Source organism: Lactuca sativa, chromosome 5, assembly GCF_002870075.4.
Source record: "Lactuca sativa cultivar Salinas chromosome 5, Lsat_Salinas_v11, whole genome shotgun sequence".
NCBI lineage: Eukaryota > Viridiplantae > Streptophyta > Magnoliopsida > Asterales > Asteraceae > Lactuca > Lactuca sativa.
The window spans coordinates 305,300,563-305,317,416 of NC_056627.2; the positions used below are offsets into that span (position 1 = coordinate 305,300,563).

The window sequence follows — 16,854 nt, forward strand, 5'->3', positions numbered from 1 at the left end:
TGTTAGGGAAGGTATCCACACCCCCTTATAAGGAATGCTTAGTTCTCCTTCCTAGCCAATGTGGGATCGGATCTAACCCACTTTCACCCCCCATTATAGGGTTCGACGTCCCCGTCGAACACATCGACCCGTGCCCTAGCTCTGATATCATTTGTAACATCCCCCTCTGGCACGTATCACAATATTGTCCGCTTTGGGCCACTCGGCATGAGGACTTCCCAGGGGGTCACCCATCCTGGTACTACTCCCGCCCGAGCACGCTTAACAGTAGATTCCATAAGAACTCTGCAGTTAAGCGTGCTCGGGCGGGAGTAGTACCAGGATGGGTGACCCCCTGGGAAGTCCTCGTGTCGAGTGGCCCAAAGCGAACAATATTGTGATACGTGCCAGAGGGAAAGTGGGTTAGATCCGATCCCACATTAGCTGGGAAGGAGAACTAAGCATTCCTTATAAGGGGTGTGGATACCTTCCCTAACACAACGCATTTTAAAGCCGTGAGGGCAGCAGATCCCATAAGAACTCTGCAGTTAAGCGTGCTCGGGCGGGAGTAATACCAGGATGAGTGACCCCCTGGGAAGTCCTCGTGCCGAGTGGCCCAAAGCGGACAATATTGTGATACGTGCCAGAGGGGGATGTTACAAATGGTATCAGAGCCAGGGCACGAGTCGATGTGTTCGACGGGGACGTCGAACCCTACAATTGGGGGGGGGGGGGGGGGGGGTGAAAGTGGGTTAGATCCGATCCCACATCAGCTGGGAAGGAGAACTAAGCATTCCTTATAAGGGGTGTGGATACCTTCCCTAACACAACGCGTTTTAAAGCCGTGAGGGCAGCAGATCCTATAAGAACGCTGCAGTTAAGCGTGCTCGGGCAGGAGTAATACCAGGATGGGTGACCCCCTGGGAAGTCCTCGTATTAGTGGCCCAAAGCGGACAATATTGTGATACGTGCCAGAGGGGGTGTTAATATTGTGATACGTGCCAGAGCCCGAGCACGCTTAACTGCAGAGTTCTTTTGGAATCTGTTGTTAAGCGCTCGTGCCGAGTGGCCCAAAGCGGACAATATTGTGATACGTGCCAGAGGGGGATGTTACAAATGGTATCAGAGCCAGGTCACGGGTCGATGGTTCGACGGGGACGTCGAACCCTGTAATGGGGGTGAAAGTAGGTTAGATCCGATCCCACATCGGCTGGGAAGGAGAACTAAGCATTCCTTATAAGGGGTGTGGATACCTTCCCTAACACAACGCGTTTTAAAGCCGTAAGGGCAGTAGATCCCATAAGAACTCTGCAGTTAAGCGTGCTCGGGCGGGAGTAATACCAGGATGGGTGACCCCCTGGGAAGTCCTCGTGCCGAGTGGCCCAAAGCGGACAATATTGTGATACGTGCCAGAGGGGGATGTTACAAATGGTATCAGAGCCAGGGCACGGGTCGATGTGTTCGACGGGGACGTCGAACCCTACAATTGGGGGGGGGGGGGGGGTAAAAGTGGGTTAGATCCGATCCCACATCAGCTGGGAAGGAGAACTAAGCATTCCTTATAAGGGGTGTGGATACCTTCCTTAACACAACGCGTTTTAAAACCGTGAGGGCTGCAGATCCCATAAGAACTCTGTAGTTAAGCGTGCTCAGGCGGGAGTAATACCAGGATGGGTGACCCCCTGGGAAGTCCTCGTGCCAAGTGGCCCAAAGCGGACAATATTGTGATACGTGCCAGAGGGGGTGTTAATATTGTGATACGTGCCAGAGCCCGAGCACGCTTAATTGTAGAGTTCTTATGGAATCTGCTTTTAAGCGCTCGTGCCGAGTGGCCCAAAGCGGACAATATTGTTGTGATACGTGCCAGAGGGGGATGTTACATCAACCTTCCCAACAAACCCAAACTCAAGCACCTGAAAGACTTCTGATTAAGAGTCAAAAGGATGACAGTGATGAAGAAGTGATCATTTGTCACAACTACAAAGGAACAAATCACTATTTGATTCAACATACTATGCTCAAAGAGTCGATGAACTGAAGAAACTGGAAAACCAAGAAAAACAAAGAGCATTGATGGCAATCCATGAACCAAGCGTGGAATACTGGCCAACTTCTAATGACGAAGCTGACAATGAACCAACACAATCAAACTTTTGCTTCATAGCTGGTGTTGATATACCTTCAAGAGCTCCCAACGTCATAGAACGGGTATGGTCTATGATATCTGAACTTGGTTTTTCCAAAACAATTTTTGAGTGCAACATAACCAAGATTGAAAAAAGTCTAAAAGCTGATCTCAAAACATACCATGACACAAAGGTCAATTTTGATATTAGCAAATCTGAGTTACAAACATTGCAACTCAAATTTGGAGAATCAACAAGAATAAAAACAAACTGGAAAGAGACGTTGAAAGAAAATCAGAAGATTATAATCACGTCTTGGAACGATTAAATCGGACCCTAATTCAGAAAAGGGATTTGGAACAAAAAAATCAGTCAGTCATTTCTTTTGAAATAAAAGATGTTTTAGAAATGGAAATCCTTCAGTTAAAACAAGACTTTCAAGAATCAATTGACAAATACACTATTTTAAATGAAAAACTAACTGATTCTTTAAAACAAATCAATTCTCTTGAAACCGAGAATAAAAGACTGTTATGGAACATGGATTCTATCAAAGTTGCTAGAAAACTAAGTGATGATATTTTCACAAAGACAAACACCTTAGGAACTAGAAAAATCATACGAATTACAGACCAGGAATTGGAAGAGAATCCTTTGAAATTGAACAAGCAAAACAGAAAAACATGACGAATTGTGAAAACCCTGAATCCACTCTACCAGATCTTTTCACATATGTTAATGAGGAAGATTCAGACGACGAAACAGTTATCAACTGTAGCCAAGATAATATTTCTTTCACTATTTCCAAAAAGTCTTTCAAAAGAGTTGTAAATTCTGAAACAGACTCTGCTAGTTCTTTAACTCGCCAAATCAAACATACCGACGAAATCACCAAACTTAAAAACTTTTTGAACGGAGAAAATTCCTCTTATGAGGATGGTAGTACTTCTCTACCAACTGCTTTTCCTATAATGAGTTCATCAATTGTTGGAAAAACTAGTATGGGACAAAAATACTCCAAGAAACAACAAACAAGCAAAAAATTCATTCAAGTCACCAAAACCCCACTTGTCAAGCCAAACGTTTTTGAAAACCAACCAAAGAAACCAGTTCAACCCTACGTCATACCTCATAAACATGTTTCTAAACAAAAACCAAAACCTTTTCAAAAAACTTTTGAAAATCGCTTTCAAGATATCACTTTTGATCATTCAAGTAACGTTAAAAAACAATCACATCATAAAGTTCCAAACCATCATCATCAAAAAGCTTTTCAAAACTGCCCTTCATGTCCCAGATATGAAGAACGCTTTTCAAACAAACTTTCAAATCTAGGATATCTTTCACCAAATCATAGATCTTATCAACCCACAGGTTTTCAAAAACAAATCAAATTTTAGGTATACTTGATAAATCAAATCAAACCTCAACCATTCCATCCTCATAAACCAAACTCTTACAACAACGTGAAGTTAAATGCTAAAAGAAATTCATTAAGCAAAGCACGCAAAAATAACAACAACTGACAAACCAGGACCCATTCAGATTTGGGTACCTACACCTTATGTCTGATTGCAGTTGCAGGTACTTAATATTGGAGAAGCCAATGATGATACATGGTATATCGATAGTGGTTGCTCCAAGCATATGACAGGAAACCGGAACTACTTATGTGACTTCAAACCTACACAAACCAATCAAGATGTTACCTTCGACAACAACATAACAGCAAAAATAAAGGGTTATGGAAACATAACAAATGGTAATTTCACCATAAAGTAAGTTTCCTACGTCGATGACCTCAAACACAACCTTATCAATGTTTCTCAACTCTGTAATAACAATCTTGAAGTTCTGTTCACCAAACAACGAAGCTTGATCATGGACGCCAAAACTAAAGATGTTATAGTTGATTCTGATCGTGCCGGAAATATGTATCCACTTGACATGGATCTTATCTATGGTAAACTCAATATATGTATGCTATCTAAAGCCCCAACAGATATTAGTTGGTTATGGCACCGACGCCTTTCCCATCTAAACTTTGGGTACATCAATAAATTGATTAGAGATGATATTGTTCAAGGACTACCACTTCTAAAGCTTGATAATGAAAGTCTCTGTGCCGCATGTGTAAAAAGAAAACTTTCCAAATCCACTCAAAAAAGCATCTCAGAATCTAGTGTATCCGAACCATTAGAATTGTTGCACATAGACCTTTGTGGCCCAGCCAAAACCCAAACCATACAAGGGAAGAAGTACATTCTTGTTATCGTTGATGGTTTCTCATGCTTTACTTGGGTTTTTTCTTAAGACTAAAATCAGAAGCACATGAAGATATGATCAACTTCATCAAACCAAATTGAACTGAAGCTCAAATGACATGTTCGAAGAATCCGAAGTGATAACGGTTTAGAGTTCAAAAACAAGACTCTAGATTCATTTCTCAAAGACAAAGGAATAGAACATAACTTCTCAGCCCCATACACTCCACAATAGAATGGCGTTGTCGAAAGAAGGAACATAACTCTATGTGAAGCTGGAAGATCAATGCTTATCTTCGTTGATCTGCCACAATACTTCTGGGCAGAAGCAATAGCCACACTTGCTACACTCAAAATCATTCCTTATTCCATAAACATCTTCATAAAACACCATATGACGTCATTAACAACTGAAAACCAAACATCAAATTTTTCCATATTTTTGGTTGTCGATGCTTCGTAAAGAATAATAAAGATCACATTTCAAAATTTGAATCAAGGTCGGACAAAGGAATTTTCGTTGGTTACTCGTTTTCCTCAACTGCTTATCGAGTACCGAACAAATGTACCAGAGTAATTGAAGAAAGTATTGATGTTCATTTCGATGAATTTTATGTCAGGAAGTTGGACCGTGAACATTTTGGTTCTAAAATGATTGATGATATTTGTCAAAATCCAATTCAACAAACACCTTCTCCTGACATAGACATTAAAATCGATCTTGATTTACTTTTTGAACAACCCAAAACCGCTTACAATTTTGAACTTCTAACTACTTCAATCGATCCTACAGGAACACCCAGTGAAGGAATTCTACAAACAAACCAAAATGATACAGATCAATTCGAGGGGGAACCACCAACACATACTTCCTCTTTGGAACAAACACCAAATCCTCCTTTGAACATCCAATCCATAAATAGCCAAAAGAATCCCGATGCATCATTTATGGGGGAACCTTCAAACCTATTCCAAGATGAAACACCCGGAGAAGAACAATGGGATACTGAAAATCGAATTATTATAAAGGAAGAGAATCACTTAATAAAGTGGACCAGAAATCATCTTACAGACCAAATCATCGGAGATCCCAAATCAGGATTCAAACTAGAGCAAAATCCACAAATAAATGTTTATATGAAGCCTTCTTATCCATGAGTGAACCCAAAACCATACATTTTGCTCTCAAAGATCCAAACTAGGTAAAAGCTTTGCAAGAAGAGTTAGCAGAATTTGAAAGAAATGACGTATGGAATCTTGTTCCTAACCCACCCGATGTTACTGTTATAGGTTCAAGATGGGTATATAGAAACAAGACTGACGATCATGGAATCATTAGTCGAAACAAGGCACGTCTTGTAGTCAAAGGATATTCACAACAAGAAGGAATCGCCTACGATGAAACATATGCTCCAGTTCCCAGAATTGAAGAAATTCGCATCTTTCTTGCATATGTTGCACATAAGAACTTCAAAGTATTCCAAATGGACGTTAAATATGCATTCCTACATGGAGAGATAGAGCTTGAAGTATACATCCAACAACCACCAGGTTTCGAGATCCCAAATTTCCAGATCATAGCTTTAAATTGCAGAAAGCTATATGTGGCTTGAAACAAGCACCCGAGCCTAATATGCCACGTTGTCAACTTTTCTCGAAAAATCAGGTTTTAAAAGAAGTTCAATCGATCAAGCCCTCTTTCATAAAATGTTTAATAAACATCTTTTAATCATACAAATATATGTTGATGACATTATTTTCAGTTCTTCTGATGAATCTTTGAGTGTTAAGCTTGCAGATCTAATGAAGAGAAAATTTGAAATGAGCATGATTGGGGAGATGACTACTTTTCTCAGACTTCAAATCAAACAGTCAACTGATGGAATTTTCATCAACCAAGAGAATTATGTCAAAAACCAACTCACTCGATTTTCAATGGACAAATCCAATACCGCAAAAACCCAAATGGCTTTTGGATAAAAAATCGATGCAAATTTAAATGGCAAACCCGTTGACTAGAAAAGATATTGTGGAATGATCGGATCACTCTTATACATCACTGCTAGCAGACCTGGCATCATGTTTTCTACATGTGTTTGTGTCAGATACCAAGCAAATCCTATTGAATCTCATGTAGTTGATGTGAAACGCATCTTCAAATACCTAAAAGGCACTCCCAAACTTGGCCTTTGGTATCCAGCTAAATCTGATTTTCAGTTGAACGCTTTCACCGACTCAGACTATGGAGGATGCAAGCTAGATACAAAAAACGCATCTGGTAGCTGTCAATTCCTAGGAGGTAGACTAGGGAGTTGGACTTCAAAGAAACAGACTTATGTCCACATCAACAGCAGAAGCTGAATACGTCGCTGCCGCCAGCTGTTGTTCACAAGTCCTATGGATGCAAAATCAATTGCGTGATTATGGCTTCAAAATCTCACAAATTCCCATATTTTGTGACTCAACCAGTGCTATTTCCATTTCTCACAATCCTATTCACCATTCCATGAAAAAGCACATTGACATTCGATATCATTTTATCAAAGACAACATTCAAAAGGGTCTTATCGAATTGCACTTCATCAACACTGAAGATCAAATTGCTGATGTCTTCACTAAGGCTCTCGACGAAACAAAGTTTTAATACTTCCTAGGCCGTCTAGGAATGTCAAATCCAATAACATCCATCCTTAAACTTTTACTTTTTGTTTGTACAAAAGTGTGTTTACTTTCATTCAAAAAGAAAATTCAAAAACAATTGAAAATTTCTTTCTTTTCAAAAATACCAAAACATTAAAATAACCAATATTTCCAAAAACATTAAAAAAACAAATCTTCAAAAATATAATAGAAGACTTTCCATAATAAGCTTTTATAGAACCTTATGATTAATCGTCTCTTGACTTAATTTTCAGATGCTTATGCTCGATGAAGATTTTAAGTCATATTGATTCTCAATTGGAGTGAAGGTTCAAATATCCTACTTTTCATAATGTATATAACTTTACTTCCTTCGATTTTATCTCCTTATTGACGATTTTAAACAATCAAGGGACATAAGGTTAGGAGGTTTTGATTAAAACAAAAACCCATGTGAGAATTTGTGCCTCGTCAATCTGTATCATCGTGGAATTCATTTTTTTTGAGCTTAGGTGTGTCACTATTGCTTAAAAGGTATACCCAATTATACCTTGTCACGATCTCATTTTTGCTTAGATATCAAAATGACCAAGGACGATACATTCATTTCTTACATACTAGACAAACTGTCTTTTATGTCACCTATCCTTACCTAGATAAAAGCCAACCAAAAATGAAGACTTGCGATCCCATGATCCATCAATAAGAAAAGACGAAATGAAAAGGATTTCAAAAATCATCGATCAAAGACAGCCTCAAAACAGAAAGACTCCAAACAACGACATATCCTTACAAGAAAACCAAAGGAGAAACAAAGATCTATCAACATCCAATCCTCAAAGACGAATCAACAAGAAAGCCAAGTCATTCACCAAAGAAATACCAAACAAAACAAAAATGTTCTACATTTGGTATTTTCAAACAAACTTTCAACCAAATGATTATATCAAAACAAACATCATAAAATCCAGGGATTTGCTTTTTAACCATTTTTCACAAAAGAAGATATCTCAATCACTCAAGGCAGATACTCCCAAAAAAACACTTTTCTCAAATGTAGCAAATTCTCGATGCTAAAACAAAATATCTTTTTACAATAAATCGATATTGATCAACAAACAGGATAAGAAGAAGCTGCCACACCAATGGATTTCCCGGGATACTGTAACCTTCATCACTGAAAATTCTTAGTTTCAAAATGCACTATGAAAATTGCTAAACCCCTCTACATATATTTCCCGACGGAGGGAGAGTGAACGTTAATGGCATGAATGAAGAAACTCGTGGAGTAATGCCGAAACCAGTCTTATGTGATTGATTATCTAATAATGAGACTAAGTGACTTTACAAGAAAAGCATAGGTGAACACCTCCAATATGAGTGTAAGTCGTCAGAGAGAGATATCACTCATTTTTAGTGATCATTAACTTGTTCTGCTGCCAGAACAACCAAACACCTAAGTGAAGTGTGAGCTATACCTATGAGCATTCATATGAATCGACCTGTTAGACCACTTTTCGTCATTAATAATGCTATAAAATCTTAGGGAATTTCTTTAGATACATATATGGCTACCCTTTGATAACCGAACCTGAGACTTTAATTTGGAAACAAACTTCTGAAAATCTTTTACATAAGATATGTTAAACCAGGTCACAAACTTTGAAAATCAATCACTATGGTTTTTATACATCTTATCTAATGACAAATCTTTTATCTCGAATCCTCAAAATTTCAACTGTCAATATGATTAAATCACAACTATCCTTATTCCAGCAATGATCACATATTGGAAAATTGTTGAAAAATGTTTTTGTATGCGACTAGGGATGAGCATATGGACCGGGGAACCGGCCGGAATCGGTACCGGAACCGGAACCCGATGGAACCGGTCGGGTCGGGACCGGGACGTTATTTTTGTGGATTTTTGGAACCGGGAACCGGTAGAACCGGCAAAAACCGGTAGAACCAGCAAAAACCGGAACCGTATGATGCTATTTTTCAAGGAGCGGTTCCAACATTTGAAGACACGACAAGAACCGGTAGGAACCGGGAACCGGTAGAACCGCCGGGCCGGTTCGGTTCTTGATTTTGGCCGAAGCCGGTTCCCCGGTCCGGTCCGGTTCGGGCCGGTTCCGGCCGGTTCGGTCCTTTTGCTCATCCCTATATGCGACCATCACTGAAATAAGACGAACTGTTTTTATGTTATCTAACAAATATTATTAGTTATTTCAGGATGTGTGGATTCGTGCTTAAAAGTGAAATACAAAAATACGCGAATAACGGAAAATGCATAGACAAGAAAATTTAGTCGTGCGACTGAGCAGTTACAATCTTTATCTTTACTATTATATAAAGCATATTGTGTGTTTCTTGAATTTTAAGAGGTACAAAATCCAATACATTATATACAACCATATTATGCTTATTGCTTACTGCACATAGAATTTATAACGTTTCCTTTTAATTTACTCAAAAAAACTGAACGTATCTTCCTATCTAATAAAAGAATAGTTTTATTTTCCTTTTGACATGTGTCATCTTATTAGGCCTCTTAATTAATACATATTTTATTCTCCTTTTGCCATGTGTCACCATATTATATCTCCTAATTAATGTATGTTATTTGTAACCTATTGATTTTCCATTTCAAATTTCAAATTTTAAAATTTTTCACTCTAATTACATTAAATTAATACTATTAGAATAAATATTAAAATAAACTTAATACAAATTGTAAAGTGATATAATTTTACATATTTATTTAATAATTTTTATTTTTATTTTAAAAGTTTAATTAATTGTATAATCGTGGTTTCCACGGGTTATAAACTAGTATCACTGGATCTATATCTCATTAATTGAAAAACTTAAAAAGATTTATTATTTCTCCATTTCTTTGTAACTTTACATTTTCTTTTAATCGAATACCAATCCCTAATCAGAGAGGTGTCGTCCCTTCCCTCATCCTTATTTCTCCGACACCAACATTGCATTCGACTGCCGTCTCCATAATCTCTGTTCAAGAAACACGAATTTTCCAGCAACGAACCACCACCGGAATCGTGAACGGCCACCGACTGCCACCATGCTCGAATGTTCTTATTGGAGAGAGTAATTGAGCATAGATTAGCTTTTGATTGATCAGGTAAGTATGTCCTTATCCTCCCTGTATCGTGAATGGCCACCGAACAGCCACCCTACTCGCATTTCAATCCTGCCCTACCACCAACCGGCATCGACACCTGTTTGTTCTTCATATTGATTAGTTAGTTAAGCATGTCTTTCTCCTATTTGTAATTGGAACTTCGATTTAATGATTATGGATTCAAGATTTTTTTTCGTTTAAAGTTGCCAAAGTGATTCTTATATAATATATAACCAATTAGTTGATTTTGCGTTCAAAGTCAATGGTGCACAGGCCATTCCCAATGATAAAAAAACTCATTGATTTTATGGCTTATGCCAATGATAAAAAAAACTTATTGATTCTATTGACTATTTGAAAAAGGAACAATGTTTATAAACTTTTTTTTCTTGATCCACCATCGATCTTCCCTCAATATAGATCATGGGTGTTTTGGTCTTAAGTAGGTTTTGATTATCTTATGCATATGTTTATAAATGCGTGCAAATGTATCTGACATCAATATGTGAATTTGATGGTCATGAAAGTAAATTGTGAATATTAAGTTTTATTATTAATGAAATACATTTATTTTTATTTTTTCATGTACATATATGCTTAGAGAGGCGTATAAAGCCCTGAGTGATCCTGAAAAGCTTAAAGCTTAAGAGAAATGAAGTTAGCGTTAACTGTTAAGGTTGATTTATTTGTACTTTGTCAACTGATAATTAATTGACTTGTTGGTTGTAATTTTTCTGAATTTTGACAAGTTTACTCAAATGACTGAGGATTTAATATGCTTCCTGTTTTAAAAATATTTTTAATCTTTTCGGGCAGTTTTTTAATCTTGGTTGCAGGTGTCAGCCCCTAGCGCAAGAGCTTGTTTTGAGGCACTAGGATAAAATTAAGATACAAAAAGTGGTCGGTGGTTATAGAAAATAGGTTTTATGTTTTGCTACTATTTGAGGTAAATCTAATTATTAGCTAATATTTTTTTTAGTGTTAGGAATCTGCTCATTGTTCAAATAGCTCGTAAATTGTCTTTAAAATCCATTAAATCTTTTGTTGTTCTTCCAATAAACATATTTCTTATTTTGTTATTCGTTTTTGCAGGTTATTTGGTTATGGTTTTGTATTGATGGAATCAGGTAATAACATCTGGACGATTCAATTTTGAGATTTTTTGCTGGTTTTACATCTCATATTTTTTGGGTATTGTACTTTTATTTTTTACCTATTATAGTAATGGTAATTGACTACTACAATACTACATGATATTCATGTTTGTTCTTTATTACTATTAGGGGTGCAAACGAGTCAAACTACTCGCGAGCTACTCAGGATCAGATCGTTAAAAGCTCGATTCGAAACCGATTTTAAACGAGCCCGAGCCGAGCCCGAGCTTAATATTAAACTCGTTTATTAAACGAGCTCAAGCTCGAGCCTATGCCATTAAGCTCTATTAGGCTCGCGAGCCTATACGACCCTTTATTTGATATAATTTATTATTATTTATATATATTAAAATAAAAACATATTAGGGGAATTATGGATTTAGGTATTGGTAAACGAGCTTCTTAAGGAGCTCGAGCCGAGCTTAAGCTTATATAAGCACGCCAGATAAAAAACGATTCGAGCCTGAGCCCAAGCTGAGCTTGTATAATTCTTTACGAGCTCGAGCCGAGCTTAATACAAGAAAGCTCGAATCAAGCCGATCTCGAGCTTGAGCTTCATATATATTAAACGAGCTTGAGCCGAGCCTGGCTAGGCTCGGGCTCGGCTTGGCTCGTTTACACCCCTAGTTACTATCATATTTATGAGTCCCTAGATAATTTTTATACAATTCAATGTTGCATATGTTCCTTTAGTTACTTTTGCTTCAGTCTTCAGACTCAACTCAACACCTGCCGGGAAAGATCGATTTGGAATTTTCCCATAATTTGTAAGCATCTATTTATTATCTAATGAGGTTTCATATATGAAGCTTTATTGTTGATATAGGGTGGGGTGGGTATGTTATTTCTAAGTTGTCAGCATTTATGGTGCATCAATACAAGAAATTGGGTTATGAAGACTCATGTATATTCTCAATGGGCTCCCCATACCATGCAAGGTATTTCATGATTTATTTATTTTGATTTTCTTTTGTATATATGGTAACAATTTTGCCAGTCTCGTGGAACAAAAGATGGATGTTTGGGTTTAGATTTTTCAGTTTTTTTTGGGTGGGTAATGGTTGTAGTCTATGATTGATTTTGAATTGTATACTAATTGTTGTTTTTGACATCGGAAAACATGATGAGTAGTTAATATTGTTGCATAGTTTGTGAGGTAAATGCTTGCTTTTGAGTCTTTTAATATGGATATTAACCCTAATTATGGAATTGTAACACTTTGGGTGTGCATGTTGGCCAATTAAGGGAGGATTCTAATAAAAACAACCATGTTGAACATAAATTGTTCTTGAAGATAAATATTGAACATGTAATATTATCTTTACAAGTATTGTTCCTCTCTTTTGGATATTTGATTTTTATCTCTTTTCTTTTCTTTATGTTTCCACCGTAAGCACCTGCTCCCTTCAATATACTTGAGAATTTTCATTTCCAATACCATATTCCAATTTAGATTCATGATTTTAGCCATAAATCTGTCAATTAACCACTGATAGAATATTCATTTGGTCTATGATGTGGTGTCACTGATTATTATGTACAATATCTACAAGGATTTCATGGATGGGGGAATTAGAATTTTGAAGGATTGGAAGAGTTATTTGTTAAACAGGGGAGTTCTATAAAGATTGGCAAAACAACAATAAATAGTTCAATTTTTATTCATCATCTATTATAATTGACTGTTACTGACTCAATCGACACAAAGCTCGTATAATGAAATTAGAATTGATTTTAAGACATTTGGATAAAATTTGGAAACTTATACACTCCCATGGTCAGGTCAAAAAGGTTGGTGCATTTGTATAAGTTTATATCTTCTTCAGCATTTAAAACCGTTTCAAATTTTCTTTCAGTAATTCTAAAATTTTATTTTCCTTGCTGATGCGTGAATTTCAGGTAGCACAAAGTAACAAAGTTACAAATTTGATATTCTCAAACAGAATAAGACACAAATCTTGAGTATTAAATGTAAAATGAAAAGGTAACATCGAGATCTTAGCATGTGTCCTCTCTCATGTTGATTTTGTTCTTCTACTGTACTTTCCTTTTTGTTTTTCTTTTGTATCTGGATAGATATATGTACAACCCTCCCTCAAGGTTTCAAGTTCTGAATATGGTTGTAAGAGCAACAACTTCAAATAGGTGATATTTATTTCTAATTTTTTTTATAAGTCCATATACTAATAATTTTTCATTAAACTACATGAGGAAAGTTGGAAAAGAGATTGATATGTACACCTATATTTGGGGATATACATGGATTTGATTTCTTGAGTTGTCAATTAGTACATCTTTGTTTTGGCGAATTCTTATAAGAAAACTGATATTTGTTCATTTGACTATAGGTAATATCCATATTTTGTGTTCTTATTTCCTGACATATATATTTTTTTTTTTTTATCTCTTGCACTGTTTTTTTTTTTAGAAATGTCCAAGAAGGATTATATTTGCTGTATAATGGATTTTCATATTCTCCCTATGTGAGTTTCTAATTTTAACATTAGCTTAAAACAAATAGGTTTGATATTTCTTTAAATGTAAGATATTAGCCACATTTTGTGTTTTGGATATGCTTACAGTTGTGTTCTTTATTCATTCCGAAACCTCAAAAGGGTCGGATATATTCACTTAAAAATGTGTATGTGGATGTGGTAAAACATCTCAATATTTTAAGAAAAAAAATTCAAATTTGATTTAATTTATGTATGATTTTGCTAGGTACAAGTTTTAATAGGGATACACATGGAATAGTGTAATGGGTGCTATAAAAGAGAAAGAAAGTTCAAATTTATTTAAATGATTGCTCATAATGTATACACGATTATGCGAATTTTCTTGATAACCGATTTTATAATTATATATGTGTTTGAAATGTTAACTTGGATGTAATTTAGAAAAAAAAAATTATTTTCACTCTTTTATATTAATCATCACCACATAATCAAAGTATTCAAAAATAGTATGTGTTTTAAAATTATTGGAAAGATTTTCTAGTTTATATATATATATATATATATATATATATATATATATATATATATATATATATATATATATATATAATAGCAGTTTTGAAATTTCAAGAATAGTAACCGGTCATATTGGCTTCGTTCAAGAATTGTCGATTTTGCATTGGTTTTGGTTCCAAAAGTGGATAATCGATTTCTATACTCAGACCTAATAATAATGAATCCACTAATTTGTTATTTACATCACATATATTTTAATTGTACTCAATAGAACAACACAATACTTTTAGCATAATTATAAAATAATCTTAATGGATTTCAGCTAATTTATCTGTATCTAATCATATTCCTACATACCATCTAAGGATAAAGTTCCCAACTATCTAATTTTTAGTGTAATCCGTGATTTTAAACAATATAATTAAACAAAACAAAACTTATACATAAACGAAATTGACGAATTGGTTCGTTTCTATGTTAGTGTTCTATACATTCCAAATATATTGAGAATAATCTGGGTGTCCTAAAGATTAAAAAGCCTAAATTACATTAATTTCGCATCACTCTTACCAATTATTAGAGCTCGAATGCATTAGTTATGTCTTAAACTTTTCAATTAATAGATGTAAGTAATGCCACATCTATTAACTGCTATATATTTATGTCGCCCAAGTTGGATTTTGCTGTCTTAGACATGTATTTCCTTGGAACCAAACATTTTTGTAGAAAAAAATATCACTAAAGAAAATATTCACCGCCGCCGTCGCTTTGCGCGGGTACACCACTAGTAATATATATATATATATATATATATATATATATATATATATATATATATATATATATATATATATATATATATATATATATATATATATATATATATGTTTGTGTGGAAAAGTCAATAAAAGAAAAGGAATTTAAGAAGCAAATCAAGACCTACGTTTTTCCTCTACAACTTGCATACCCCAGCTACTATTTTATCATGAAGCAAGAAGAAGATATTTGTTTTTTCACCATATATGTATATGTGAGTATGTAGTGTGTGTGTGTGTGTCTAGAGTTAGAGAAAATAGAAGGAAGAGAGTTAGTTTTCTTGTGAGTTTTCTTTTGTAAAACATACACCATCTTCGTCTTCATCCCTGGAAAAAATCAAGAACACCAAGATCATAAACAAGCAAAATGAAGAACACTATCAACCATCTTCATCAGCTACATTGAAAGTCAAGGTGTTCATCTTCAACCCATCAAACAGCATCATCTTCATAAACTTTCACCATCACCGCCTTATATCAACCTCCTTACGACCTCCAAACAACCTTAAAATACTCTCCAAACACCCTCCAAATATCCTCCTTAAACCTCCTAAAAAAACCATCTTTAAATCACCTCAACTATCACCACCTTGCTCTCTCGAGTTCAGAATCTTCAAGTCAGAAACGAAGAGAACTGGGCACAACACAACCAAGATACTACTAGGGAGATACAAATTCTTTAGAACCTTACCTACATCTAGGAATTTTTGTGGGTAATTTTGACCAAAGGAAATCCCAAAGAGACCCGAGAGAGGATTGGATATCCAGAGAGATTTTTGTTCTCGAGTTCAGAATCTTCAAGTCAGAAACGAAGAGAACCGGACACAACACAACCAAGATACTACTAAGGAGATTTTCACCGCAAATTCTTTAGAACCTTACCTACATCTAGGAATTTTCGTGGACGATTTTGACCAAGGGAAATCCCAAAGAGACGCGAGAGAGAATTGGCTATCCAGAGAGATCTACTCCGAAAATCTACATTCATCACCACCCAAAGTTTCTTCAACATCACCATCTTTGCTGCCTTACACCACCAAAACTAGAACCTTATTCCACCTCTTACCACCCTCCAAATACCCACTCCAACCTCATCAAATCTCCTCAAAACACCCTATACCCGTATACAAATACATGATCTGTGTACGTTGCACTGTTTTGTAAACAACTCATTTTTACATGAAAATGAACTTTATGTTACTTATCAAATACCGGATTGAACTTTGAGCAAATAAAGACACAATCGTTCAATTAGTCCAACTATCGACCAGTTTGTTCCATCCGTCCAACTATCAACCAGTCGTTCCATTAGTCCAACTATCGACCAGTTTGTCTCATCAGTCCAACTATCGACCAGTCGTTCCATCAGTCCAACTATAGACCAGTCGTTCCATCAGTCCAGTTCTAAACCAGTTCAATCAATTTCTTGACGAACCTACTTGATATATATTTATATATTTATATATTTTATTATAGTTTTACGTCATTAAAATACAGTCATTTATATTACTTATAGCTTTACGTCAGTTAAATACAGTCATTTATATTATTAATAGCTTTACGTCAATAAAATACAATTATTTATATTATTATAACTTTCAGTCATTATAGCTTTCATGTTTATATTTATTCCGCAATTCTTAATCTTTATATATTTGTATCTCATCTCTTTAATTTATATATCTGTCACACATTAATTGGTATCCGAGCCTTTATTCGTGTGAGAAGATTCTATAATTTCAACATAATCTCTCTC

The 16,854-nt window shown here is 35.7% G+C and overlaps 1 pseudogene; it reads left to right on the forward strand.

Moving 5' to 3' along the window:
* Positions 1-241: 241 nt before the first annotated feature.
* LOC128126511 (5S ribosomal RNA) lies at positions 242-359 on the forward strand (annotated as a pseudogene).
* The last annotated feature ends 16,495 nt before the right edge of the window (positions 360-16,854 follow it).